This window comes from Mesoplodon bidens (assembly GCF_964165515.1).
Source record: "Mesoplodon bidens genome assembly, chromosome: 9".
Classification (NCBI taxonomy): domain Eukaryota; kingdom Metazoa; phylum Chordata; class Mammalia; order Artiodactyla; family Ziphiidae; genus Mesoplodon; species Mesoplodon bidens.
This window is the reverse complement of record NC_138166.1, coordinates 51,731,029-51,758,122: the sequence shown is the minus strand read 5'-3', so window position 1 is coordinate 51,758,122 and position 27,094 is coordinate 51,731,029. Positions and strand designations below refer to the sequence as shown.

Sequence of the window (27,094 nt, the reverse complement as noted above, 5' to 3'; positions counted from 1 at the left end):
CCAAATATCATCCCAACGGACCTGACCTAGTTGAACATAAATACACCATTGAGGAGTGACTGGCTTCAGAATTAATAAAATTTATAAATAAATAGGATGGCCTTGCAAAGAGGCTAAACTTGAAACGCCTCTTAATTTTTTTTAAAGCAGTGCAGCAGGCTTTAGCTGCCCTACTGATGACAAAATCTATGAAATGAAATTGTCTGGTAGAAGGCAGTCGGATTGTTCACATTTTGCCAGATTAGAAAATGAATTTAACCCATAATAGGATCATAATACAGAGCCTTATATTTTTTGGTAAGATGCTGATCCAGCCTAGAAGGTAATGATTTGGGCTGTTTTCACACTTAAGCAATTTGGCATTTTCCCTTTCAATCCTGTAAGTTCTCTGAGTAGGTGTGAATGGGTTTGTAAAAGCATCTCGATTTCAGTTTTTGTTATTCATAAAGTATACTCACTGGTTTCTCTAACCTGTCTTAACGACACAGCTCAATCTGCATCTGAATTGATAAGTTATTAAAATTTAGAGAGATGGGCAGCCTCTGTGCTCCTGGGCCTGCCAGTGAAGCCCATTAAAGAATCACCAGAGAAGGCATCCATTATAAGGGCTGGAAAGGAAGCACCAAGATCCCTATTTCACTTGAGGATATTATTCAGAAGAGAGGAATATTTTTCACTTCTTGCCACCTAAGCTGAATTTTGAGAAGTAACCATAAAAGATGAAGCTGAGAATTATAATTGGGTCTTTCGTATAGACAAATTGTACTGTGTCTTTTGAGTTTTGATTTTAAATTCCCCCAAAAAGGTCACTGGATACGAAGACAATCTCTGAATTTATTGAAAGGAAAGCTACAAAGCTGTTATATGCAGCTCTGTATATGCCTATTTGTATTTCACACTGTCTTTTGTCAGCCAGTAACAAACAGACAAAATGGAATTCAGTCTAAGAATTTCTTTACCGTCTTTTAAAGATTTTCTTCAAGGACTTACTTCCAAACAGTGAGGAAAAATATTTCTAATTTAAAAAAAGAAAAGACAAGGCCCCCCACATTTATCCTATTACATGGTATCTTCTCAGCATTCAGAGTGGCAGATGTTAGGAGTTCACCTGGATGAATGTGGACAGAAGGCCATTAGGTATCTTTTCAGCTCCCTCACCTGGGAGGTGCACTTTTGACCTGGCAGCCATTGCTGCATTTACACTGAAATGACTAACTGCCCAGCCGATTGCTATAATGTAAGCAGGGCCGTGCCTCGAATGTGAACCCAGTCTCAATGCAGTGATGCATTTTGAACTATTTTCTGGGTGACTAATTAGGTCTCAACCTGGTATCTCAGTTTTGGATTCCAAATCGGCCAAGTGGGCATCATGACATTGCCCCCAAGTAACAGGGTCTTTGGGCCCCTCTGATGCAAAGAGGAAGTACAGTGTGGTAGGAGCCAGGCTACTTGGGTGTGAATCCTGGGTCTGATACTTGGTTGCTTTGGAAATCACTTAACTTCTTGGGGCATAGTATTCTCATCTAAAAAAAAAAAAAAAAAAAAATGTCGAAAGAGTAGTATCTATATCATAGGGTATAAAATGAAGTTGTTTTGCAGAAGGTAGTTGACTTGTTCACATTTTACAAGATTAGAAAATAGATTTATCCCAAAAGGATAATGCAGAGCCTGATATTTTTTGTAAGATGGTGATTGAGCCTAAAAACTAATAATTGGGGCCACTTTATATATGGTCATGTGAATTAAATAAATTAACTTATAAAGTGGTTAGAATGTGCCTGGCACATAGTAAATATTTTGTTAGTGTTAGCTATTGTTATTAGTGTAAATTTAGGAGTATGCTTATTACAGTCAAGGAGTCCCTTGCAGAAGTCATAATTGAGAAGTAAAATATTAAACAAAATGTTTAAGCTTTTTAAAATTTCACTTTACTTGTCAGGCATGGTGCTAATCATATTATATACATTACCTTGTTAAAGACTGCAAGATTCCTTGGGGAACATATATTTTACTCTGTTAAAGAGAAAATTTTAAATATATATGTATTAAAAAAAGAAAAAAATTGAACAATAAGCATTGAAGTAGTATTTTCTATTTTATATGTAGACCAAAAATATCCATTAATAAAACTTACATTTCATTTCTTAAATATTTCTTAAATACCACATATTATACCATCATGCTGCATTCCTTTCAACTTTTTAAAAGTCTTTTCTCAGTTAGGAAATTTTGTTTGTTGACCCGTTTGGGGAGGTAGACAAGGCAGGTCTTATTATTTTAAATTTACAAAAGAGGACACTGAAGTTTTGTATAACCGAGGTGAAGTGACCATCCGAGATCATAAAACAAGTTCATGGTCCAGGGCCACAACCATAACCCAGTTCTGGGTCTTGCTGGGCCTTGATTTCAGCCCCTTGACTGTGCTGGGCCAGAGACTCTATCTGCCTCATCTTCTGTCTGCCCAACAGTCATTTCCAAGAACTGAATAAAACCACCAGCTTTGCATGATTTCCAAAGCTATTGATTGTGCCCCTATTCTTCATTCATCTTGTGGATAATAAATCCATCCATTTAAAGACAAGAAGAATTCAGTGTTCAGCTGTGGTCTGCTACACACATGTCCACTTTCCTTATATTTTCTTTGAACAGAACACAGTAAAATCTATTGTACGGCTCACCGGCGTGATATCGCTTTGATAGACACTGAGTGACCTAATATACACACTCCAGTGTACTCTAATCTGTGGTCTCCCAGCTCCTACTCGGCAGGAATTCTGAGATGTTGATGGAACCCCGTGATTTAACAGAGCAGCCGGGCTGCCCTTTCACCCTTCACACTGGTTCTGACAGCTGCCTGCCATGTGTAGAGAAAACCTCACAGGCTGAAACCCTGTCGCAGAGTAAAGGTCCTTGAATAAACATACAAGCATGATCATGCTACTATTCTAAAATTAAACTGCTTTTTTTAAACTGAATTTGCAGTGGGGAAATTTCACAGCTGAATATCCAAGGCATCCCAAAGTGCACCAAGTACCTTCTCCTTTTAAAAATAAAACAAAATAATAGACACAGTGAGCCTGGTCTCATCCACACATATTTGAGTTACCTATCTTTTTCAAATGGATTAAGCCAGTTCATCAGTGCCCAGGTTTGTCTACTTTGAGACATTAACAAGCATGCCAGAAATGGTGTGCAGCATCTCCTGGGTTTGTTGGGAAGCTTGATTTGTGTTTAAGCTGTCAATTTAATCCACACTGCCTTTTTACTTTTATCAGGGTATTCTTCAGGTAGAAAGAAATGGAAGGAGCTTTTAGGCATGACTACTGTCCTAAATATAAAGTTGGTTAAAAAAAAAAAATCCCTACTCGGCCCAAATAGCATTGTGCTTTTATAATTCATTCTCTTCACATACAGTACCCTGCGTTATCATGGCTAATGTTTTCCTGCTGAGCTGCCATCATCTTTTGTCAAGCTGTCAGGGTATTAAACTGATGTACCTTCCACATTTGGATAGAGGTCATTATCCTGTTGCCTGGTTGCATTGCCTCTGCTGAGCAGGTTAACTGCTTGAGGTCTTTCATCTAGATAAATGTTCGCCAGCACTTTTGCTCTGTGATGACATGAGCTGTTCCTTAGAGGTCAAATAGTGATGCTATGATAAGTTGTTCCCTTTGAGTTCACAGATTCAGAAAGGACCAGAGTCCAAATTTCATCATCGGCCTAAAAATAATGATAAATGCTCATTTTGGCATATTTCTCCCCAAAGTGCTGGACTGGGGACTCTTTAAAAAATACATACTTATGTTTTAATTTTATATATAGAGAAAAATTTTGCTTTTAAGTATTTTATTGTTTCAGTATCATAAGTGATTCCACTGTGTCAGAATTGACCCCTTAGTTCTGATGACAGCAGAAATAAATTGTGTGTGTGTGTATGCATGCATAATAGATAAAATACATTGTAAGTTTTCAGGTTTGCTAATCTTAAAATAATATTTTAAGCGTAAAGACTCCAATATTAGACACCTTGGTACCATCCAAATAGGAAGGTAGTTTTTAAGTGGGGAGATATAATTGTCATTTCACTTTAGTGAAAATTGATTTGTTAACTAAGAAGAATTTTAGTTTGCTTTTATTTCATTTTTTATAATGAAGAGTATACCAAATTAAAAGGAAAAATGATTTTAAGTGATTATATTATAACCAAATATAACTTTTATAAAAAGCTCATTTTTGAATTCTTGTTTTCAATTCAACTTTTTTCCAAATTTTTTTATTGTGGTAAAATACACATAACATAAAATTTACCTTCTTAACCATTTTTAAGTGTACAGTTCAGTGATATATCACAAGGTCGTACAACCATCACCATCCATCTCCAGAAGTCTTTTGTTTTTTAAAGTGGTTTTTCAACTGAAGCAGGCCTTACCTCTCTATTTACCATGACTATTGTTATATGAGCTAAAAAATGCTTTTACGAGTAAATAGAACACATTTTTTAATAAAATCTTTTTTTAAATGCCACTTTAAACTATAGTCTCTTTTGAAATGTAAACACATGGAATCAACTTTCTTGACATTGTATAATTTTAGGCCAAACTGCTTAATTTTAATATTTGACTGCCTCATTTCCAATTGGATGATATATTTAGTCTTCTAAAAATATATTTAGGTTTTTTTTTAATGTGTACTATTATTTTCAACAACTGGACTAGATTTTAGATTATTGTTTTATTATTAAGGGTCAGTTATATGAAGTCCACAAACTTTATCATAAAACAAAATTTAAAACCTGCCTAGAAGTACCATCTTACAGAACTTGGAATTAGTGAGGTCAAATGCACTGATAGTTTTATTCATGTATTCATTAATATCTGTTAGGTGGTGTAGAAACAAACATGAGTGAAACAGAACTGTCTTCAAAGGAAGATTCTGTATTCCCTTTCCTATCCATTAATTATATTATCATCAGCACAGTTGCCCAAACTATAAAGTTGAGCATCTTCCACGATGTGCCGTTTCTTAACCGGATGTTGAGTGAACAACCAAGACCTGTCAGTTCCTCCTAAATATTCTTAAAATCCATTTTCTCTTCGACACTCCACACTGTCTTCTAGCCTTAGCTGAGACCCTCTTCATCCCTCATCCTAAGCTGTTCCTCTGCCTCTGGTTACTCCCATACTGTCCCTCACCGCCACCCAGCTTCCTTACTGCCAAGGGAGTTTTCTTTCCGAAAAACCAATCTGATCAGTCACTCCCTGCTTAGAGAGCATCCTCTCATCCATCCCAACCTTACCGCGTAGAACTGTTGTGAGCTGTACAAATCTCCAGGTAACAAACAAAGCGATGGACCCACTTTAGGTACCCAGAAAGCCCCCTCTAATTAAAGCACCCAGACTCATTCTAATAATAAATGCTGTGCTTCTAGGGACGTATCAACTAACTTGGGGAGAAGGGAGGCCACCTTCATCTACCTTATTAAGAGATGCATTTCCAATAAAAAAATTTAGTCTTATGTTTAATACTTATTTTCAATTTTGTAGTATTTTGGCACTTTGATCAATTTGTCTTGGGAAATTTTTTAAATTTAAATTACTGTATATATTTATGCTATGGGGCATTGTACAACGATAAATAAATTCCATGATAAGAATGTATTATATTAGGATAAAATTCTATTTAGGGAAGTGGGATGGAAGTACTAAAGGAGAAAAAAGTATGATATAAAATTTCCAACTGTTAAAGAATAATTTAATCATGTACTTTTAAAAATGGATGATAAGATCAAATATACTTACATTGGACCAAGTTTAAAGAATGATATAAAATATTTCACAATGTCAGTATTTTCAATAAGCCAAACATTACATTCTTTGCTACTATTAAATTTATGATCAAAATATCCTATTTCAGCTTTAAAATGTGCAGAAAAGTACATAGTTTAACAAAAACATTTATGGAGTAGTCAAGCAAAAAACATTGAAGACTATACAATTAGACTGATCGGATTCCAGTCCTAGAAACACTGAGCAAATGTATGGAATGTTTATCCCCTATACCTTTAAAAGGGTTGTTTTTTACCATTATTTTATTTTAGTGTTATTAATAGACAAGTAGGCGAGATAACTTTCCTCCTAATTATGCTAAGCAATAAGTATTATCCAAAGGCTAATCAGTAGCCACCAAGGACCCAGGGCTTCTGCACATCTCTGTAGCTGGGCCTATGCCAGAGGGCCCCGCTAATCTCCAGTGGGTACAGAACTTACTGGATTTCTTCTGTAAGCATATGACTACTCTTCCCAACTTTATTAATTCCTGTCCTTGCTACTGATCTAGCATGAAAGAAGCTGGGGCAAGAGTTCAGTGTTCTTATTGGGATTTAGAATTACACAGTTGAGAAGTTAATGACATCCAACATTGTCATTAAACATACAACTTTCTAGCCTTGAATTTTTTTATTGCGCTCACGTACCAGGAGCTCATGGACAGTGGGTTAAATGTGTAATAGGATCATTTTTAATGGATCCACAGTGTCCAGATTCCCCCTGTCAGCTGAGATACCAAAAGCACAGCCCCATGATTACCTCAGAGTTAACATCAACGTTTATCATGAAAGAATCTTTGCTGGATGCTTGGGATGCAAAATGCATCACAAATTCACATCATTCCTGCCTTCAAGGAGTTTACTTACTAGTTCTGATGAAAAGTTTAAATAATAATGCAGTCCATGCCAGGGCTATTAAATAGTCATTAAAGTGATATTTAATGACATATTGAAACATGGTCTATGCCTATCACTAAGTGAAAACAGCAGGTTGCAAAACAGCTGTGCATAGTACAACCCCATTTCAGTAACTGAAGTATATATATATATGCATGAAAAAAAGATGGAAAATTATAAGCAAAATGTTAACAGTGTTTCTTTCTTGATCAAGTAGAACTGTGCGGTAGTTTAACTGCCTTTTGGCGCAGTTTAACTTCTACAATGAGGAGATCCCTTTGGTAATAAAGCTGTTGTCATTGGGCTTGGGGTGACTCTAGGTTTTAGGTATGAGGCTATGGGCTGTGAACAGGACAAGACTATTAAGACAAACAGGAAAACCTGCATCCCTTAAGATCATTTTTGGAGGTCAGAGCGGAGGTAATCGTACCTGAAGAGACGGCCAGCCACCCATCCACTCACTCTCATCAGATCCACTTCCACTCGGTGTTCTCTGGCAACAGGTTCCATCCTTGCTGGCAAGCCAGGAAGGATTGGAGACAGAAGTGAACCATCCCATGAAGCTCTTACGCGGCATACACTTTAGGTCTTGACCTCTGTAGCCTCCAGGAATAAGTGCCTGAAGGAGGGCGAGTCAGGTTCTACATATATGGTCCTAGTGCCCATTTTCTGGGGCCTCTGTCCCATGTATCTCTCAGCTTTTCCAACTATGGAAAAGTATTTTGACATTCTGCCCTCAGGAGTTTAGGGGGAGGGAGCTTGTGGAGAGAACTCTGTCTTGCCATTGAGGCCTGGCTCCAGCCCTCACAAGCTAGGTCATCTGGAAAGTTCCTTAATGTCTCAGTTATATCAGAAAATATCTTTCAAATGGGGATTGTACCACCTGCCATGCCTCCTTTAAATGACAATTTGACAGAAAAAGAAGGAAGCACTTTTTTTTTTAAGAAAAGACCTATCCAAATACAAGAGATTCATATTAGAAAATCTAACTTTACACTGAGAGGTTATCAGGAGACTTGTTTTTTCGTTTTTTGGGGGTTTTTTTTAACATCTTTATTGGAGTATAATTGCTTTACAATGGTGTGTTAGTTTCTGCTTTATACAAAGTGAATCAGTTACACATATACATATATCCCCATATCTCTTCCCTCTTGCGTCTCCCTCCCTCCCACCCTCACTATCCCACCCCTCTAGGTGGTCACAAAGCACTGAGCTGATCTCCCTGTGCTATGCGGCTGCTTCCCACTAGCTATCTATTTTACATTTGGTAATGTATATATGTCCATGCCACTCTCTCACTTTGTCCCAGCTTACCCTTCCCCCTCCCCATTCTCTAGCAGGTCTGTGTCTTTATTCCCGTCTTGCCCCTAGGTTCTTCATGACCTTTTTTTTTTTTTTTTTTACATTCCATATATATGTTAGCATATGGTATTTGTTTTTCTCTTTCTGACTGACTTCACTCTGTATGACAGACTCTAGGTCCATCCACCTCACTACAAATAACTCAATTTCGTTTCTTTTTATGGCTGAGTAATATTCCATTGTATTTATGTGTCATATCTTCTTTATCCATTCATCTGTTGATGGGCACTTCCATGTCCTGGCTATTGTAAATAGAGCTGCAGTGGGCATTGTGGTACATGACTCTTTTTGAATTATGGTTTTCTCAGAGTATATGCCCAGTAGTGGGATTGCTGGGTCGTATGGTAGTTGCATTTTTAGTTTTTTAAGGAACCTCCATACTGTTCTCCATAGTGGTTGTATCAATTTACATTCCCACCAACAGTGCAAGGGGGTTCCCTTTTCTCCACACCCTCACCAGCATTTATTGTTTGTAGATTTTTTGATGATGGCAATTCTGACTGGTGTGAGATGATATCTCATTGTAGTTTTGATTTGCATTTCTCTAATGATTAATGATGTGGAGCATTCTTTCATGTGTTTGTTGGCAATCTGTATATCTTCTTTGGAGAAATGTCTGTTTAGGTCTTCTGCCCACTTTTGGATTGGGTTGTTTGTTTTTTGATATTGAGCTGCATGAGCTGCTTGTAAAGTTTGGAGATTAATCCTTTGTCAGTTGCTTCATTTGCAAATATTTTCTCCCATTCCGAGGGTTGTCTTTTCGCCTTGTTTATGGTTTCCTTTGCTGTGCAAAAGCTTTTAAGTTTCATTAACTCCCATTTGTTTATTTTTGTTTTTATTTCCATTTCTCTAGGAGGTAGGTCAGAAAGGATCTTGCTGTGATTTATGTCATAGAGTGTTCTGCCTATGTTTTCCTCTAAGAGTTTGATAGTGTCTGGCCTTCCATTTAGGTCTTTAATCCATTTTGAGTTTACTTTTGTGTATGGTGTTAGGGAGTGATCTAGTTTCATGCTTTTACATGTAGCTGTCCAGTTTTCCCAGCACCACTTATTGAAGAGGCTGTCTTTTCTCCACTGTATATTCTTACCTCCTTTATCAAAGGTAGGTGACCATATGTGTGTGGGTTTATCTCTGGGCTTTCTCTCCTGTCCCATTGATGTATATTTCTGTTTTTGTGCCAGTACCATACTGCAGAGACTTGGTTTTTACTGACATTTTAGCCAGATTATATTTCCTTGAAAATGTTGAGGAATTGGGCCTCCCTGGTGGCACAGTGGTTAGGAATCCGCCTGTCAATGCAGGGGACATGGGTTTGAGCCCTGGTCCGGGAAGATCCCGCATGCTGCAGAGCAACTAAGCCCCTGTGCCACAACTACTGAGCCCACATGGCACAACTACTGAAGCCTGAGTGCCTAGAGCCTGTGCTCTGCAACAAGAGAAGCCACCACAATGAGAAGCCTGCAAACCACAACGAAGAGTAGCCCCGCTCACCGCAACTAGATAAAGCCCACGTGCAGCAATGAAGACCCAATGCAGCCAAAAATAAATTAATTAAATGAATAAAGAATTTAACTAGATGCTGTCTTTAAAAAAAAAAAAAAAGAAAATGTTGAGGAATAAATTTTGCACTAGAGAGGGAAAGCATGCCCTCACATTACCATAGCTGAAGTTCTGCTTTCCAAGGCAGATCTGTTTCCAGGAATTAAGTAAACACCAGCTCGGAGATTCATGTTGCAAACCTCTAATGCCTAGGTGACGTCTAAGGGATTTAAACAAGCTACAGGATATATGATTCAAAGGACAAAAAATAAAGTGATTAAGAAAAATCTTCTCTATGGCAAGGAAACAGCAGATTGTTTCCATTAATCTTATGAGTAATTTTGTTTTTGTTGGCAGAAAGCTAAACCCGGGGCAAGTGTGGTGCACAGTGGGAGGGAGGACTTACTGGAACAGCACAAGGATTGTGTCACAGCCACTGCAACGCAGTACATTCGAAGCTGGGTTCTTCTCCCCATACAAGTCGGCTTCCCCTCCCAGCTTTTCTCTTCTCATCCTTGGTCCCACTGCTCACTGGGGCTCTAGCTCTCCTTTCGTCTGCATCTCCTATCGGCCTCCAGGGCCTGCCCATCTTTGCCTTAAACCGTATCTTGAATGTCTGTGCTTTTCTCCATTCTCTCATCTCACACCTGTGTCCCTGTAAGAGATCCTCTGGGCTCAGCCAATCACACGACAAGCATTTATAGAGTGCTTGCTGTGACTACAAGCTCCCCCTTGTTCCCCTCCACCCAGAATGGTGACATATAATAAGTCGTCCGAAATGTTGTTTTCATCACGTCATTTCCCTTCTCAGAGATCTGAAGGAACTCTTTATTTCTTTCCACCACAAGTCTAGCCTCTTCTGTTTAGATTTCAAGGCTTTTCACAATCTGACTCCATCCTACTAGAATCTACCCCCAAAGTCCCACTTCTCTACTCAGATCGAATGCTGTCTCCATGTTTCATTTATTCATTTTCTCCATACTGATGTGCTGTATACCTGCTATATATATATGCCAGGCACAGCGCTAAGTGCCTAAGAATATGATATGGTTCTTTCTGTGAGAAGCTCCAAAAGTCTAAAGGTGGAAATATGTAAAGAAACAACATAATATGATATGATCAAGGTTCCTTCAGGGGTTGTATAGCACTGGTTAAGTTCAAAGAGGAAAGTGCTGATTCCACCTGAGAAATCAGCCTGATGATTTTGTCTAGAGGGACCAGGGAAGTTGTCCAAAGGAAGCCAAGTCAAGACCAAAGGAAGGGAAACCTGAGAGTCAAAAGCTGGTGTCCCTACCTCATACTAAAATCCAGATCTGGGCTTCCCTGGTGGCGCAGTGGTTGAGAGTCCGCCTGCCAATGCAGGGGACACGGGTTCGTGCCCCGGTCTGGGAGGATCCCATGTGCCGCGGAGCGGCCGGGCCCGTGAGCCATGGCCGCTGAGCCTGCGCGTCCAGAGCCTGTGCTCCGCAACGGGAGAGGCCACAGCAGTGAGAGGCCCCTGTACCGCAAAAAACAAATAAACTAACAAAAAATATATATATAGTTAAGTACTCTGGTAAGCTCTTTGCCACAATTAGGACATCCCTCTCTTTTTCATATTGCAGTCAAAACACATGAGAATCAATAAACAACCACTTCAGCATTAGGTTTACATCCATACTTTAGTGAGGGCAAGTATCATCACAGGGAGTACGTGGAAATCTCTTAGGACAGATGGTCAGTAACTTCTTCCAAACATATTTCTGAACATGGTAATGTTCCCTTCCCCATTAATCTGGTAATTTTCTTCCTTTTTACTATGAAGTATTACTTTCATTTGTTGAGGATGGTAATAATTTTCAGATCAGGAAGAGTAAGGGAACCAGCGTCTATTGAGTAATCCCTGAGTACTGAGACTTATTTTGTGATTCATTGTAATTTTTTTAAAAAAGAAATTTGATTTCCAGTAGTTAAATAAATATTTTTAGGAATATCACTTAAACATTCCTCACGTATTTTAACTCATACCCTTTATTACTGATGAACAAACAGTGAGACAAAATGCAAGTGTTGATCAACCCTCAATGGAATTGAGAGGAAAGAAGTAGTAGAGAGAATCTAGTGTTTATCCCCTCCCACACTAAGCAATTGGAACCACTATCCAGGTGAAACAGAGCCCTCAGTGGTAGTGGAATATCTATCTGGGGATAGAGTTGTAATCAGTTGTCAGTTTCTCCCCTTGGATTCTGAGTTCACCAGCTAAGAGCTAGACGCTCAGGACCAAGGTGTAGTATGTGTGCAGATAGATAAATAGGTAGCTTAGATATATATAAGATAAACAGATGATAGACAGATGCTGCTGTTATGTTTAGAGTAAGATTTTCAAAATCTGTAGTTAAAATTTTAGATAAAAATTACCAAGTCCAAATCTTTTGTCTCAGTGCTCAGTATAAAATATGATTGTAAAAAAAAATAGTCATTGGATGAAGAAGGTAATTCCATTGCCTTATTGTCAACATTATATCATACCTTAAAATCAGATGTGACTGTGGAACAACAGTTTATCCATATGTTGTATAACTGTTGATCAATTTGAAATAAGAGATTCAAACCTTGTTTCCTTTCTGTAAATAAGAGGATAAAATTAAAGCATTTTAAATTTGAAGGGTTCATCTTTAATTTAGTAATAACCAAATTTTAGTGCCTAAAAGTGTGTACTTATTTGATTTTCTTTCTTCATACATGTGTCTTATGTGTTTGTAGTTAAAGTGGTTGAGCAACATTTGACATTCGTGATTATTTTCTATTTAGATATCATAGCTCTCTTTTTCCTCTTTATCATTTCACTTCATTATTAATGCATTGAAAAGATATTACCAAAAAAATCACAAAATAATTCAATTTCGATATAGAATGTGAAGCAGGAAATATACTTTACTTCTTCCTTCCTTTTCTGAACAATTTTCTCTTAAACACAAGTATATTTAGCAAGGCTTTAAACAGTACTGAGCAAGTTTTTCATTGCAGTTGCCAAATACTAACCATCTCACGAACTCACAGTTATGCAGCAGTTATGGATCACGTTGTGTATATGTTCATTATACAAATAATTAATAAGTTACGTATTCCAATAATTAAATTTCAATAATAAAACTTCCTTATTGGAAAGTATTCAAATAACACAAAGGAATATCTAGTAAAACTTTAAAATTCCCAACCTGCAGAAAATCTTGATCTCCTTCCAGAGGTATCCACTATTAATAGCTGGTATATATCATTCTAGATGCTTTTTGATATACATAACATTTCATGCTTATAATTTCAGAGCATACCATTACTTAAATTTTACTCAGGTTCAAATTATATGAAATTCATGTTACCCAACCTGAGAGTGATATTCATATGAGAATTCCAATTTTTGCACCAGGTATCTGGCAACTTTCCTATTGCTAGCAGGAAGAAATACAAGCAAAAATAGAATACTGTAAAGCTTGACAGACATATCCAGTACTACTATTCATTTTTTAATATAAAAGCATGGATTTTCTTGTATGGCTTGTGGTATTTTTCTCTTTACCTTATCAAATTCTGTTCTATTGCTTTTCAGAATTGAGTCTTCTCTCCTGCCCACATCATTTAAGAGTTACTACCGTTACAATACAGTAGAGAGTATGGGATTTGGAGTAATAAAATCTGGTACAAGTTCCAGCTTTGCCACTTACTAGCTGTGAGTCCTTAAGTAAATTATGTGTATTCTCTACCCCTCATTTTCCTCATTGGAATAAGGAATGGTAAACCCAGCTACCTCACTAGGATTGTTTTGAAGAGTAGAGACTTGTAATCCAAACTAGACATGATAAACATTGTGTCATTCAGGATGGACCAAGTTTTGCTGTGGCTTAATATAACAAACGTTTATTTCTTGTTGACACTGTATGTCCATATATGAGTCATGAGAGGCTCTGCTCAGGGATGCAGGGTAACAGAGGCTGCATCTCTATACAGTCTTCCTCAGCCACCTTGGCAGAGGGAAGAAACCTGGCAAGAGGAATACTGGCCCTTAAGGCAACCACATGGATATGTACATCTCCTTGGTCTGAGCAGGTGGAACGGCCATGCCTAACTTCCAAGGGAGACGTAAAGGGCATTCCACCCAGAATCCAGAAGACAGAGAGCTGGAACTTAGTGAAGAGCACTAATGACCACTGATGTTTGCAAACATTAGAGATAATGTAAAGCGTTTCGAGGGAAGGGTGAAAAGTCATTCCTTGTTATTTTCTTTGATCCCAAAGGTATTCAAGAAAGATTTCCAAGGAAGGAAAACAAGTCTGGGGACAAAAATGGGAGCCTTGTGTGGGAGTCAGGCATGGTGGAAAGGAACACAGGGTGAGGAATTCAACAAGAAAAGAAAGTGAAGGAAGGGACAGCGTCAAAGTAAAGCAAGCTGGGTTTCGTGTGACTAGAGACTGAGCCCCACGCTTCTAGATCTGCAGAGGGTTGCAAACTGCAGCCTAGGTGAACTCCTCCTCAGTCCCCTCCATATATCATTAGATGTAGGATGCCTGCCTCACACAGAAGACCTCAAAGCCACTTCACTCCACCTTTGAGTTCAGTTCCTGGTATTGCCTCTGCTATCTGGTCTCACTGTTGGCGTTGTGTTCTTGTTTTGGCCTTTGCACAGCTCCTGGGGCTCTTTATCATGGAAGATCACTACCCAATCCAGGGGTGGCAACACCATGGCCACCAGGCTTCACAAGCCACTAAAACAGTCACAGCAAGGTTTTCTTTCTATCCCCTCAGAACCTCTAAAGAGCATCCTATTTTCTTGGTGCTTTAAAGTAAAGGAAGAAGTCTCCCTTATTGTGTATAAGGAAGGCATGTCAACATAAGTGGAAATAGTTTAGATTTCATTATTCCAAGTCCAGTTTTTCCTAAAATTCCTCTACTTTGGCTTAATTGTAGAAGGGTTACAAATCTATAAGAGGGTTAGGATCCCGTATCTGTATGTTTAGAATTTCTCTGGTCAGAATATTCCTTCAAAAGTATCACCACCAGGCATCAGACGGTGTGGGTGTGTATTTTCATGTGTGTGAGTGCGCTGAGGGAAGGGTGCATGAGGAAAGAGGAAATGTGAAGCTTCAAAAAAGGAAACGGGGAATGGTCTTGTTGCATTTAATCAGTGGAAAACCGTGGTCAAAAAAATGTGTATTTTTTTTGAAACTCTTAATCTCTTTATCTTATGCTCAAAGGAATAAATTTTATAAAATTAAGCTGTATAAAAGTAAAATTATGTGGATCAGAGAACTAAAGCAATTCTGTGCAGATTCCCTTGATCACCCAAACCAGCAAGCAGATCCGTGGGAGGAGCAAGGTAGAGGGACGGTTAGGTGTGGTTGCTATGGCAACCATGTGCTGATTGGAATAAGACTGAGGAATCATGATTCATCCCTGGCTCCACATTTTCCTTGTCTCTTCTTAACTGGCCCCTAAAGATTTGCAGTCCTTGGGGCCTCGGTGCTACCAAGGCAGGTCACAGAGAGACACTGTGCAGCCAGAGGTAGCTGTCCCCTAGCAATAGCAAGGAAGGCACAAGTTATTCATGTGCCTGGGATAAACAGGGTACAAGTATAAATACGGTTTAACCAGAGAGATGAAAATGAGCAAGAATCATCAGAATGCCAAGCTTCCAGGCCAAGTCCTGGAATGCCACAACTCTGAAATGACAGAACCAAAGTGAGGCCATAGAAGCCAGATCAGCCTGTGAAGTGCAGATATAAAAGACCATGAGTTCGTTTTCTGATGTTAAGAAAAAACACTGGTATTGACAAGAGAGACAAAGGTTTGTCCAGAGGGTTGGAGTGGGATGTACTTTTCCAACACATGTTTCTGAGCTTCAGCTTTCTCATCCATAAGATGAAATGCTGCCTTGAAGGTTGCTGCGGGGACCAGAGGCATAATAAATCCTCCTCAGCTGCTCAAATGAGTTGTCTGTGACCCTTTTCTGAGGGGAAAATACGGGTGGCCATATTAAGAACAATTGCAAAATCTTGGCTGATATCGTTTTTACCTCAATAGGGAAGATAGGAGTTCGGTGTCATTGGCAAAGCTGTGAGAAGAGACTGAAGATCATCTCTTTAGATCCCTACTTGGGGATCTAAAGAATGCCCATTTGTGCTTCTCCTTTTGGCTGCTGCCTTCATCAAATAGAATGGGCTAGGTTCTGCCTCTCTTGATGAAACATGATGCATGGACTAGGTGACATTTTTATTTTGTTTTTGTTTGGTTGGTTGTATTCTTATCATCTAGGGAGGGTGCAGGAAATCACATAAGCCTCTAACCAATCTTAACAGGAGTGTCCACAGTCTGTGCCCCTTGTTCAAAAGGAATTACCTTCAAGGACTTAACTTTCAGTGAAGGTTATTTCCTCTGCGGTATGCTCTAGAATTGTGGCTAGATGATGGAAATGCTGCTTAATGCTTCAGCATTCTCACTCTCCAATCCTGAGGTTCTTGACCTGCGGGGTCCATGGGTCTATGAATGGAATTCGGAAGATCTGTGAGCCAACTGAAATTGTATGAAAAAAGCTGCCTGTAGTTATATGTGTAGATGGAGTTTTCTGGAGAGGATTCCTTGGTGTTCATCTGGTTCTCAAATTTGGCAGTGACTCAGTTTAAGAATGATCATAATCTGAGTACTCTGTGTCTGTTCTCTTGTTGGCAGTTGTATTTATCAGTGTTTTGTCCACTGAGGAGTTGGTAAGAGTAGAAAAATAGGGAAGACATTAAAGAAATTTTTTCAGTAAGAAAAATCATAATCTCAGATTCTGACTTAAAACTGATCTCTCCATTACATAGCAATGCAACAGTTCCTATGCAATACCATTAAAAAACATTAAATAATGTACGCAAAATGTGTACATTTTACTGTAAGTAAAATTTACCTGAACACCATAAATACATATTGCACTCTAATTAACGATATGCATATTTAGGGGTGAAGTATACTGACATCTGCAACTTACTTTGAAAAGCATCAAAATAATAGGATTGATTAATGGATGAATAGAAGCATAGGCAGATGAATAGCTATGTTACAAAGCAAACACATCAAAATGTTAATTGTAGAATCTTTGTAGCGGGTATATGGATGTTCACTGTATAATTCTTTTGTTTTTCTGCATATTTGAAAAGTTTAATAAAATGTTGGAAAAATATATGATCATAATACTTAGAGTGCATACAACTGTATATGACACAGAAGACAGAATAAGGATCGAAAGAAATGAATGGACGTTGATTTTATAACTTTGATATTTATCGATTCAATTTAGAGGTAATTCTTTAGTACACAGAAGTAAATCTAAAAATGTTCAAATTTCAAGTGCAGAGAATTTATGGTCAAGAGGAATTACTGTGATGTATCTGTGTGCTTAGCAAGACAGCCCTCTGAACAGTGACCATGATTGCATATTTTCCCCAGATTTGGTAGGGTTTGCATAGTTTTATTTGGAGCTTGTTCTAACACAAAGCTCTTCTTGCCTTCAATTATTTTCTAGTCTATTTCTTTGCTTGATTGCACACCATGAATCTTAGTAATTTTCCTCTACCTATCTGCTTCAGATACATCTTATCTGAATCACCCATCTCTAGTATGTAGACAGGCTTAACACACTACACCCCAGCGAGTGAAAGAAAGAGTTGCTGTGTTCTTCTTTACATTTTACCAGGCATATATCAGTCTCTAAAAATCAACCTGTTAGAATTTTTCCTAATAAGAGAGTACTAAACGAGATGAGATTTAACTTTACCATGTTAATCCAGGCATGAGTAGTTTTACATCCTGCTTGGACCAACGTGCTTAATAATTGATCATGAGAACCATATAAACTCTGGCACTAAAACCTGGGAGGTTACTAATTAAAAAACAAAAGAGTTTTTCCATTTTAGCATCGCAGGCCCAGCTCATTGTAGGTGACAGCTCATTCGACCCACTGAATCCAAGAGTTGCAAAAGGAGCAAAACCAAAACAGCTTATTGCAGTTGATGAGCTGTTCTGTTTTGTTTTCACACTTGTATACTTCATACAGTATACATTATAGTTAACTATTATGTTTCAAGTAAAACTGTGGTGATTTTTTCCCCCCATGACAATGAAGCAACTAAGTCACTAGATCTGTTTTTTGGTGTTTTTTTTTTCTTTCTTTCTAATGACCCCAGTGTTCAAAGTCAGATCTTTTGAAAAGGACTTAACAGAGCATCATGAGACGTGATGGGTGCTTAGGGTGCAGTTCTAATGCCAACAGACTGGAAAACAAACAACATAATCCAGACAAGACATAACTTTGTTCTTTAGCATCTGTGTGAAGAGGAAATCAGATCTTTCTGGGATGTGCTCCCGCTCACAGGTGTGGAAGAGAAGATGTCAATTCCCAACTCACCACATTGTGGGTGGGATTCTGATTTGGGGCAAGGCGACAGGGTATTGCATTGTCTCTCACAATAAGAGCTCGATTCACTTAACTCCATGCTTTTGTTTCAGTCGGCCACAAGCAGACGTTAAAAAAGCGTGAAGCATCCCTTAATCCCATGAGCCTGGTGTGTGCTGGCTCCTGTCACTGCATTCTCCAGCTCTGTTGCCAATGGAAGTGAGAGATGGACCCCAGGCTTGCAACCACTGTCCTTTGCTCTGCCACCAAACCACTGAGCTGTTGGCACTTTAATCGTTTTATACCAGGAGGAAACCAATTGTGGTGATGTGAATGTCTTATTCATCGGACATTACAGGCTTCACATTTTTAAGGAGCTGAAACTCCAAGTCCCCAATGTGCAGCCGCAGTGAATCAAGACAGGAGTGCCGTGATGACGTTTTCGAATTTATTGCAGGTGCTCTTTAAAAGATTTGACAGTATTTTAGAATTCTAAACGCCACAATTTGAAAGCCTGTCTGAGGTTGTGTGCTAATCAAAAACAGTAAATCTTGTTTGACTTATAAGGGTCAGCAGAGTAGTAAAACTCAGAGTTAGTGCATACTTTTTTTCTTTTCCTTTTAAATGTGTAGACAAATATAGAGACTCAAGTGAATAGACAATTTATCAAGGACCTAAGGCATCTTTCTGGTGCATGAAAATGTCCAAATTCTCCCCACGGGCTACGTTTTGAAAATTGCAGTCCTGGGGAAGAAGCTTAGTTTCTGTGTCATCCTGAATCCAGGACACTCTAGATATTTCTCACGGGCAGAATAAGACCTTTCCGCATTAAGTGATACAAAATCTGGTGCTTTGTGAGCAGTCACAAGACATTTGAAGAACCTGCTGCATTATCTGATTTGATGTCATCCTGAAAAAAACAACTATTTACCCACAGATTTCACAGAGGCAGCTGTGACTTCATCTGTGTGGAAAGCACACAACTGCCCTTGGTTGAGGATTGCCCTGGCGACTCCCCGGCTTAAAAGCCTCTAAGACCTCCTCTCTACATACAGAATAAAGCCCCAAACCCTAAGCAGGGCACATAAGGCCCTCCACTCCACCAGCCTCCCCTACCCTGTCAGCTTCCCCTGCACTTTGTTTCCTGACCTCCAAATATGTGCCTGCCCCACTGGCCACTCACTGCTTCCCAGAGCCCTAGGCTATTCGAGAATGCCCTCCTTCCTCCTTTCTACACACTAAACTTTTATTTATCTTTCAAAGCCCAGCTCTTCCTCACTGCATTGGTACCTCTAGGATAACGCTTCCATTCTCCATTTTGACTTATAGGTTGCTGTTGTCCTGTCGTCCCCTTCCAAACTCTTGAGGCTCCTGAGGACAGCAGTGGTGTGCTGGTAAATATTTAGCAGCCATCTCTCCAGAAAGAGCAGGAAACCCTGAGTGGTCAATTGTCTGTATCCCATGGTGTAAATACACCTCCTTCCATTGCCAATTTCAAGGGTGGCTGTGTTTAATAACAGCTTGCAAAATTCCTGAAAATTTTAGCATCGGGCTCTCACAAGCCAGTTCAAGCCAGCTTCAGAACACCACTGGGACCTTGCTTTAACAGTCTTTGGAATAGTCTCCTCTTCCCCCCTAAACGCTGTGCTTTCCTTAAAAAAGAGATGTTCAGTGTTTCCTGGATTGAAATAGGCAAGCCAGCTGATTGGCTCTGCCACAGCTCATTGAGTGGGGTGTCATTTGCACAGAGATTCGGGGGATATTTGCACCTCTTGTCATTTGAGAGTGGTGGCCTTAGCCATCTCCCTCGTGCCACGGTGCGCAGGCATGTGTGAATTTAAACAGATGGATTTATTGGAAGTGCAACTGAGGACTGTGGTGAGGAGCAAGTTGATGGTCTTGAATCCAGCAACCTCATTAGAACAGAATGTGATCCACCATGGCGTCAGTAAAACACAGAGGAAATACTAAGACACAGATTTGGGAAGATAACTGACAAATTCTTTGAGGGAGGAGAGAATGCTATACGCTCAGATCTCAACATCTTTTCAACAAATCTTTTGTCATTTTACTTATTTATTTATTTATTTATGGCTGCATTGGGTCTTCGTTGCTGCGCGCGGGCTTTCTCTAGTTGGGGCAAGCGGGAGCTACTCTTCGTTGTGGTGCACAGGCTTCTCATTGCGGTGGCTTCTCTTGTTGTGGAGCACCGGCTCTAGGCGCATGGGCTTCAGTAGTTGTGGCACACGGGCTCAGTAGTTGTGGCTCGCGGGCTCTAGAGCACAGGCTCAGTAGCTGTTGCGCATGGGCTTAGTTGCTCCACGGCATATGGGATCTTCCCAGCCCAGGGCTCGAACCCGTGTCCCCTCCACTGGAAGGCAGATTCTTAACCACTGCACCACCAGGGAAGCCCTCTTTTGCCGTTCTTGATGTGAGCCTTTGTCTTACTTTTGTGACTCACAATTTGAGATTGGAACGTCAGCATATTTGAGTTCATGTAGTAAAGTGCCAAGCTGGCTAGCTCTGTTTTTATAGTCAACTCGGAAATAACAGCATATCGACCCTGTTGTTCCTGTAAGGGTGACCAACTCCTTCTGGTTTACCCAAGTTTTAAAATTGAAATTCCCACACCCTGGAAACCCCCTCAGTCAAACTGGGACAGTTGGCCACCCCAGTTCCTGTACAGGTGTGGTTCCTGTAGTGAATGCTATGAGTACTTACACTTGGAATATACCTCGCACAGCTGCTATGCCAGGGGACATTGAACCAGTGACTGAAAGGATCAGAACTTTTTTAAAAGCACAGTTTATAAAATCTGTTTTCCTCTTAAGGTTATGGTCCTATCTTTCAGGCACATTCTTTATTTTTTAATTTTTTTTTGGCCACACCTCTTAACATGCAGGATCTTAGTTCCCCAGCCAGGGATCGAACCCACGCCCTCTGCAGTGGAAGAGCGGATTCTTAACCACTGGACCCCCAGGGAAGTCCCCCAGGCACATTCTTTAAATGAGAGAGTAGGGCTTCCTTGGTGGCGCAGTGGTTGAGAGTCCGCCTGCCAATGCAGGGGACACGGGTTCATGCCCCGGTCCGGGAGGGTCCCACGTGCCACAGAGCGGCTGGGCCCGTGAGCCATGGCCGCTGAGCTTGCGTGTCTGGAGCCTGTGCTCCGCAATGGGAGAGGCCACAGCGGTGAGAGGCCCGCGTACCGCAAAAGAAAAAGAAAAAAATGAGAGGGTAAATGAAAATGTACTTTGGATAGGAGAAAATGCTACATGTGCACAAAAGGTTGCTATTTATTTCTCATAATGATACACGTGTTCCATAACTATCCCATATTTTCATACTCATCTTGGGTATAAGAGAACTACAGCAACTTGCTATGATGGGATAACCAGTATCAAAATACTTTAAAATAGCCTATTAGGATTTTGTGGGGAGTACATTTCAGGTAACTTTACATGCAGATAGAGTCTTAACTTCCATGAATCAGCCCTCAGTGATTTGTTGTTCATTGGCACTGTTCATATTGTGAAGCTGCTACACGGGAAAGAGTTGGTGGGGAGCTTAGCTGGGTGTCCAATGTCTGAATGCCTCAGGATGACCTTGTTGGACCTTCCTCACTGTCAGCAGACATTTTCTGGTGGAAATGATGTGCTATGGTAGTGTCCACAATGTGTCACTTTGTGACAGTGTTAAATTGTGCCCCATAAGAATCAGTGTTTCTGCTATAATATGACATATGTGTTCCTACATGTGTTTGGCAAACTACCACAGTAAAAATTGCAGTTTATGGGAAGAAACAGAGTAAGGGGCAGACCACTCAAATTGTATTCAACATAGTATTTTGGTATGTTTGAGCTGCTCTCACAGAATACCATAGATGGGGTGACTTATAAACAGTAGAAATTTATTTCTCACAGTTCTTGAGGCTTGGAAGTCCAAGACCACGGCACGAGCAGATCTAGTGTCTGGTGAGGACCCTCTTCCTCTTCTTGCTATGTCCTCAACATGAAAGAAGGAGCAAGAGACCTCTCTGGGGTCTCTTACATAAGGGCACTAATCCCATTCACATGGGCTCCACCCTTATGAACTAATCTTCTCCCAAAGGTTCCACCTCAGAATACCATCACATTAGGTTTAGGTTTCAACATATGAATTTGACAGGGGGACATAAACATTCAGTCTATAGCACATGGCATCCAGAAGAGCAGTAAAAACACTACTAAAAATACGAGCACAGTTTACAGGTGAAATAAGTTTGGTGGAAGGGTTGAGGCTACTGAATTTTGGCTGAAACAGCAAAATGTGCAGAGATCTAGGAGAACTGTACAATAAACAATTCCAAGACAGAGCATCATGTGGCCGAACTAAGCCAAGATGAAATATGTGAGGTAAGTGGGCAGCATGTACAGTACTGCAGACCCCTTCAGCTTGCACACGACTGTGTTTATGTCTCATGCACATGGCTTCTGTGACTTAGTGGCTCAAAACTAACATTAGCACAGATTCTTTCACGTGAACCAACACAACTCTGGTTTATGCTGACACTGTTCTCTGTTTACCTATCATATGTGATCTAGTTTTCACTACAGAAAGTCATCTTAGCTTTGCAAATTTCTGCTGAATCTTATTAGCTTTGCAAATTTCTGTCTCATGGTTCATGAGACAGATTAAAGTTGTAGATGATCATATATATTGAATTCAAAACCTTAGCATGAAATTTTCTTGTGCTTCAACACTTTGGACAGTAATAACTAGACAACTTTTAATTTGAAAGAAAAAAATCCACCCAAAATGAAGTCACATCTGTTCTCAGATCTTTTAATTAAAGTCAGACATGAACCCTCGTGTTTCTCTGACTGCTAAATACTTAGAAGTGGTTTTATGAGATTTGTGTGTGTTTTAAGTTGTAAAAAATGCACACACTGCTGAGTTACATGACTTTGGTTTATTTAAATATAGTTTAGTAGGACTGTAATATATAAGGAAGGTGAAAGGGCAGAATTCTATTTAACTTATACCCACTTGGGAACCAGTCAATTACAAAGGTATGCTGAGCAAATAAAGCTTCACATAAGAAATCCTTGAAAAAAATAAGCCACTTTGGTGAAGGCTTTCCTATTCTTAACTTTGTCATTAAAATTATTTCTATGAGCTATTTCAAACCTTAGATTATATGTATGTATGCATATGTGTGTATATGATTATATGTATGATTTTTATATATTATGTATGATTATATATAAATGATTATATGTGTGATTGAATATATATATATACATATGATTTTTTTAAAGATTAAAATATGTCTTGGTGGCTCTTAGAAGACCTAGGTCAGTACTTTCCCTGCACACTTTTGGCCTTTATTGAGATAGGACATACTCCCAGGATTGCCATCCTTTAATCTACATGTGGATTAAAATACGACCAGTGTTTTATATTTACATAAATCTGATTTAATAAATAGTCACACCATTAAAATAGAGGATTCTTTTCAATCACAGCTAATTACACATCATATAATGCCTGGTCTTTAACGAGGATTTCAATAAATGTTTGTTGATAACGATGATTATTAAAATGATATGTTAAGTTGGTCTCCTTGTATAAGAAATGCTTTGTTTTGAAATGTTAGACTTAAAGCTTTGCCTAAAAATTTTTAATTATAATCACCACTTTGGCAAGAAGCTTAAAATGTGCAGAGTCGCTGCAATTAGTGCATTGTGCACCCATATGGATGTTACCAAACAGCTTTCAATTTAAAGGATTTGGGCTATTTGAGTGATGGACCTTCTGTTAAGATTAAAACAAAGCCCGACTATTTCTGCATTCATTTTAATTAATATTCTCTTGCTCGTCTCAAAGATGTATTCTCTTCTGGGGGGGAGAAGCATGATTATCATAAATCAGAAATAAGTTACAGAAGTAGGTTTAACTAATTTTCTACTTCGTTCTGTTTCATCCCATTTCTCCCCACCCCCTGAGGAGCTTCAATGCAATGTCAAAACAGCTGGAAAACACTGATTTCAGATGTTCTCAAAGAAAACCTATATTTCTCGCCAATTCATAACATAATTAAACTCACAAAAAAATGAAGAAATAAAGCTGTCCCCTGATTTTTGAAAATCATTATGTTTAAAACGTATCATTTTCAGTCCAACAATCATGTCAAACATACAGTATAAAATTTGATTATATATGTTATATATATACAAATGAGTATATGTGTCATATATGTATATATTTGTGTATATATACATGATAGTTTTACTTCAGAGAGGTTTGTAGTTGCCTAGGTGCTTGGGGTTTAGCAATCTTATTTGTGGACTTAATTTTCTACAGTAGCAAATTCTGCTTGAAGATTAATTAGGTACAAAAGATTAGTATTTTAAGCAAAATCAAACTCAAACACACACAGCCTGGTAGTTCTTTTTTCCTGGATACTTTTATGTGAAGTCTTATTAATATGATACTTGGGGAAAAGAAGCTTTCTGGACTTTGTCTTTCACCAAATCAGAATAAATTCTGTAAACGGTTATGTGTGTGTGTTAAGGCCCTGATTTTTTAACTATTTTCAAACATCTCCCCTGCAACCACTCTTTATACACCTTCACAAAGACAATCACTCCAGTAGCCACTGGAATCCTCTGACTACCTGAATGCCCAATTTAGGACAACTATGAATGCTGATTTCAAAAGTAGACAGCTAAAATGATCCCCCCAAATCTTCACCGAATTCTTAAGAATAAGATAAATATGAAGATTACAAAGCAGAATTGTAATTTACCAGAACACGTGGGTAAAATAATTCATCCAATATGACAGTGGAAAGGGATAAAATCATTAAGTCTACTCTAAAACACACCATAGCAGGTCCTATTTTTTTTTCTTTTCCAGCATTAAGGAAATTCATTCCTCCTAGCCACTAGATTTGGCACCGAGATACTCTAGTTTTCCCATATTGTCTGGATTTTTTCATTTTTATTTCCTTTTTTTAAAGCATGTGGTTAATTATACACCTGTCTTTAAATTCCTCCTTATATACCGGTCTTTTGGATTCTACATTTGAGAAGAAGGAAATGTGGAGTTAATTTTATTCTAGGTTAGAAACAAGTAAAAGCTAAAGGTGGTCAAATAATATACATTGTTTTTCTTGAAGAGAGGTTAACTATTTTATAATTCTATACTGTCTTTGCTACTGGGAGGTAGCTTTATTTCCATCAAATTGCTTCCCTTTCTGTTAGGCATCTTTACATAGAAGTCCCTCAAACAGAAATGAGCGGATTACCCAACACTACCCTATGTGTAGCTTCACCTACATCCTGGTGAATATCCTGTTCACAATTTAGGCGATGAAAGAAAACCTACAGTTGGTTTAATTTGGAAGCAAAATAATCACTTCTCTCCAGTGAGGCTTAGAGAGAGGAAAAAAAAGGGGGGGGCCAGAGTCTTCCTGTAGAAAAAAGAATACTTTGTGGAGGGGCAGTGCAGCAGGGTTAAAAAAATAAAAAGTAAAACAAACACAAAACCTGAGAATGGGTAAGTAGGCCAGCAAAAGAGAGACCGTCTGATGACATGGAAGCACCCTGAGCTGGGGTACTGGGCTGTGTTGTCCCACTGGCGTGTAAACTGCGTGTGTTTGTGTATGTGTAAGGGTGTGTGTGTGTGTGTATCTGTACACATAGAGATTTCACAGGGAGCACAGAGGGAATTAGAAAGAGCCTGGCCCATTTTTAATTTGAGTCTGTTTGCTTGCATTTAGCACTTAAGGGCTTCTACATTCAGTTTGCTCAAAAGAGTGATGAAGCACTCCTTGCTTATGCCTCAAATCAGAAATGCATGAAGTGCAGCTGCAGAGATAATACATTTTCCCCAAAGGCTTTGGCTGAGCAAATTAGGTGTCAATGGGGTGCCTGCGCAGGCAGTACTCTCTCTAATTAGTCTCTTGAGCCTAGTTGGTGGCGGGTATGAGATGATCTAATCAATTGGTCTGTGTCTGATGGTTCGTGTAAAAATCCTACCAGGCAGACTCTCTCCCACAGGTCACCCACCTGCACAGCGGGGCTGCTCATTTTCATTTTTCATCTCCTCCATCACATGATGCTGACAGTTGGTTTTAAGAAAATTGAATCCAAAAAATATCTAGTTCATAGGGCACATGGGTCAGAACAAAGTTGCATTATGGGTACCAGCAATCCAATTAATTAATATTTGTAGCTGAGAAGCTCTATGTAGATATTTCTGAATAAGGATTTTATCAATAAAAATCCAATTTCTTTAAAACATTAATTTCTAGAGAAAGAATATTGTAAAAACAGAAAGCAAGATATAAATGGCATCCGTTAATCTTATGGTTTATATACCTAGGAGTAGTTTATAATTTATATTCAGTTTCATTTGTATTGTGTGTGTGGTGCATTTTAATAATCAATTAAATGTAAGGAAGGATTTTGCTATTATACTTTGCTTCCCTATGAATGTTGTGTGCCCTCTCCTTCCACCTATATCCCCACCTGTCAAATGCATGATTACATTTAGATTTTAAAGAATTTTTCTAGGAGTAAACTCACCTACCTCATATGCAGTCCTTGAAAACTGAAACAGATGCTGATGCCACCCAAGGAGGAAGAAAGGACATCACATGCTGCCGGTGAACAATATTAGGCAGGGTAGTGGGCACAACTGCTCACAGAGATGGGAAAGGGTCTAGCTCTCATTGGCACCTCCCTTCTTTTCGTATTATTGGCTCCTTTCATTAAAAGTCTGAGCCTAAACCTAAGTAATAGACATCTCATAATCACTCTGTTCACCTTTTATTATCCAATTTATTATCCAATTACTGTTATTTTATATTATCCTTTATTATCCAACTCTGCTTATGCCCTGGGTTAGGTACATATGATTCTCCTAGAGGTTACACACAAAGAATCAGAGCAAAGGCAAGGACAAACACCAGAAATGACTAAAAGAAAGTCTTAAATCAACCCAATAGGAAAGTAACATGCTATGGACGATGTTGCGCACATATGGTTACATAAAATCAGATATATTGAAAATCAAATCATTTT

The 27,094-nt window shown here is 39.0% G+C and overlaps 1 protein-coding gene and 1 long non-coding RNA gene across 5 annotated transcripts in view; one reads left to right on the top strand and one right to left on the bottom strand.

Moving 5' to 3' along the window:
* LOC308622194 overlaps positions 1-27,094 on the bottom strand; it is a 207,851-nt gene that overhangs the window by 27,110 nt on the left and 153,647 nt on the right. The window contains exon 9 of the long non-coding RNA XR_014016577.1: positions 12,131-12,225. This is a non-coding gene — a long non-coding RNA (uncharacterized lncRNA). The remainder of the gene's footprint in view (positions 1-12,130; positions 12,226-27,094) is intronic.
* The window catches only part of CDK14 (cyclin dependent kinase 14), a 591,337-nt gene that overhangs the window by 557,227 nt on the left and 7,016 nt on the right, over positions 1-27,094 (top strand). The window contains exon 14 of one of the 4 annotated variants that reach the window (XM_081243418.1): positions 19,356-22,584. The exons of the other annotated variants lie outside the window; for them this stretch is intronic. The gene's annotated coding sequence lies outside the window, so the exon portion shown is untranslated. Of the gene's footprint in view, positions 1-19,355; positions 22,585-27,094 lie in introns of those variants that run through there. 4 annotated transcript variants of the gene reach the window in all.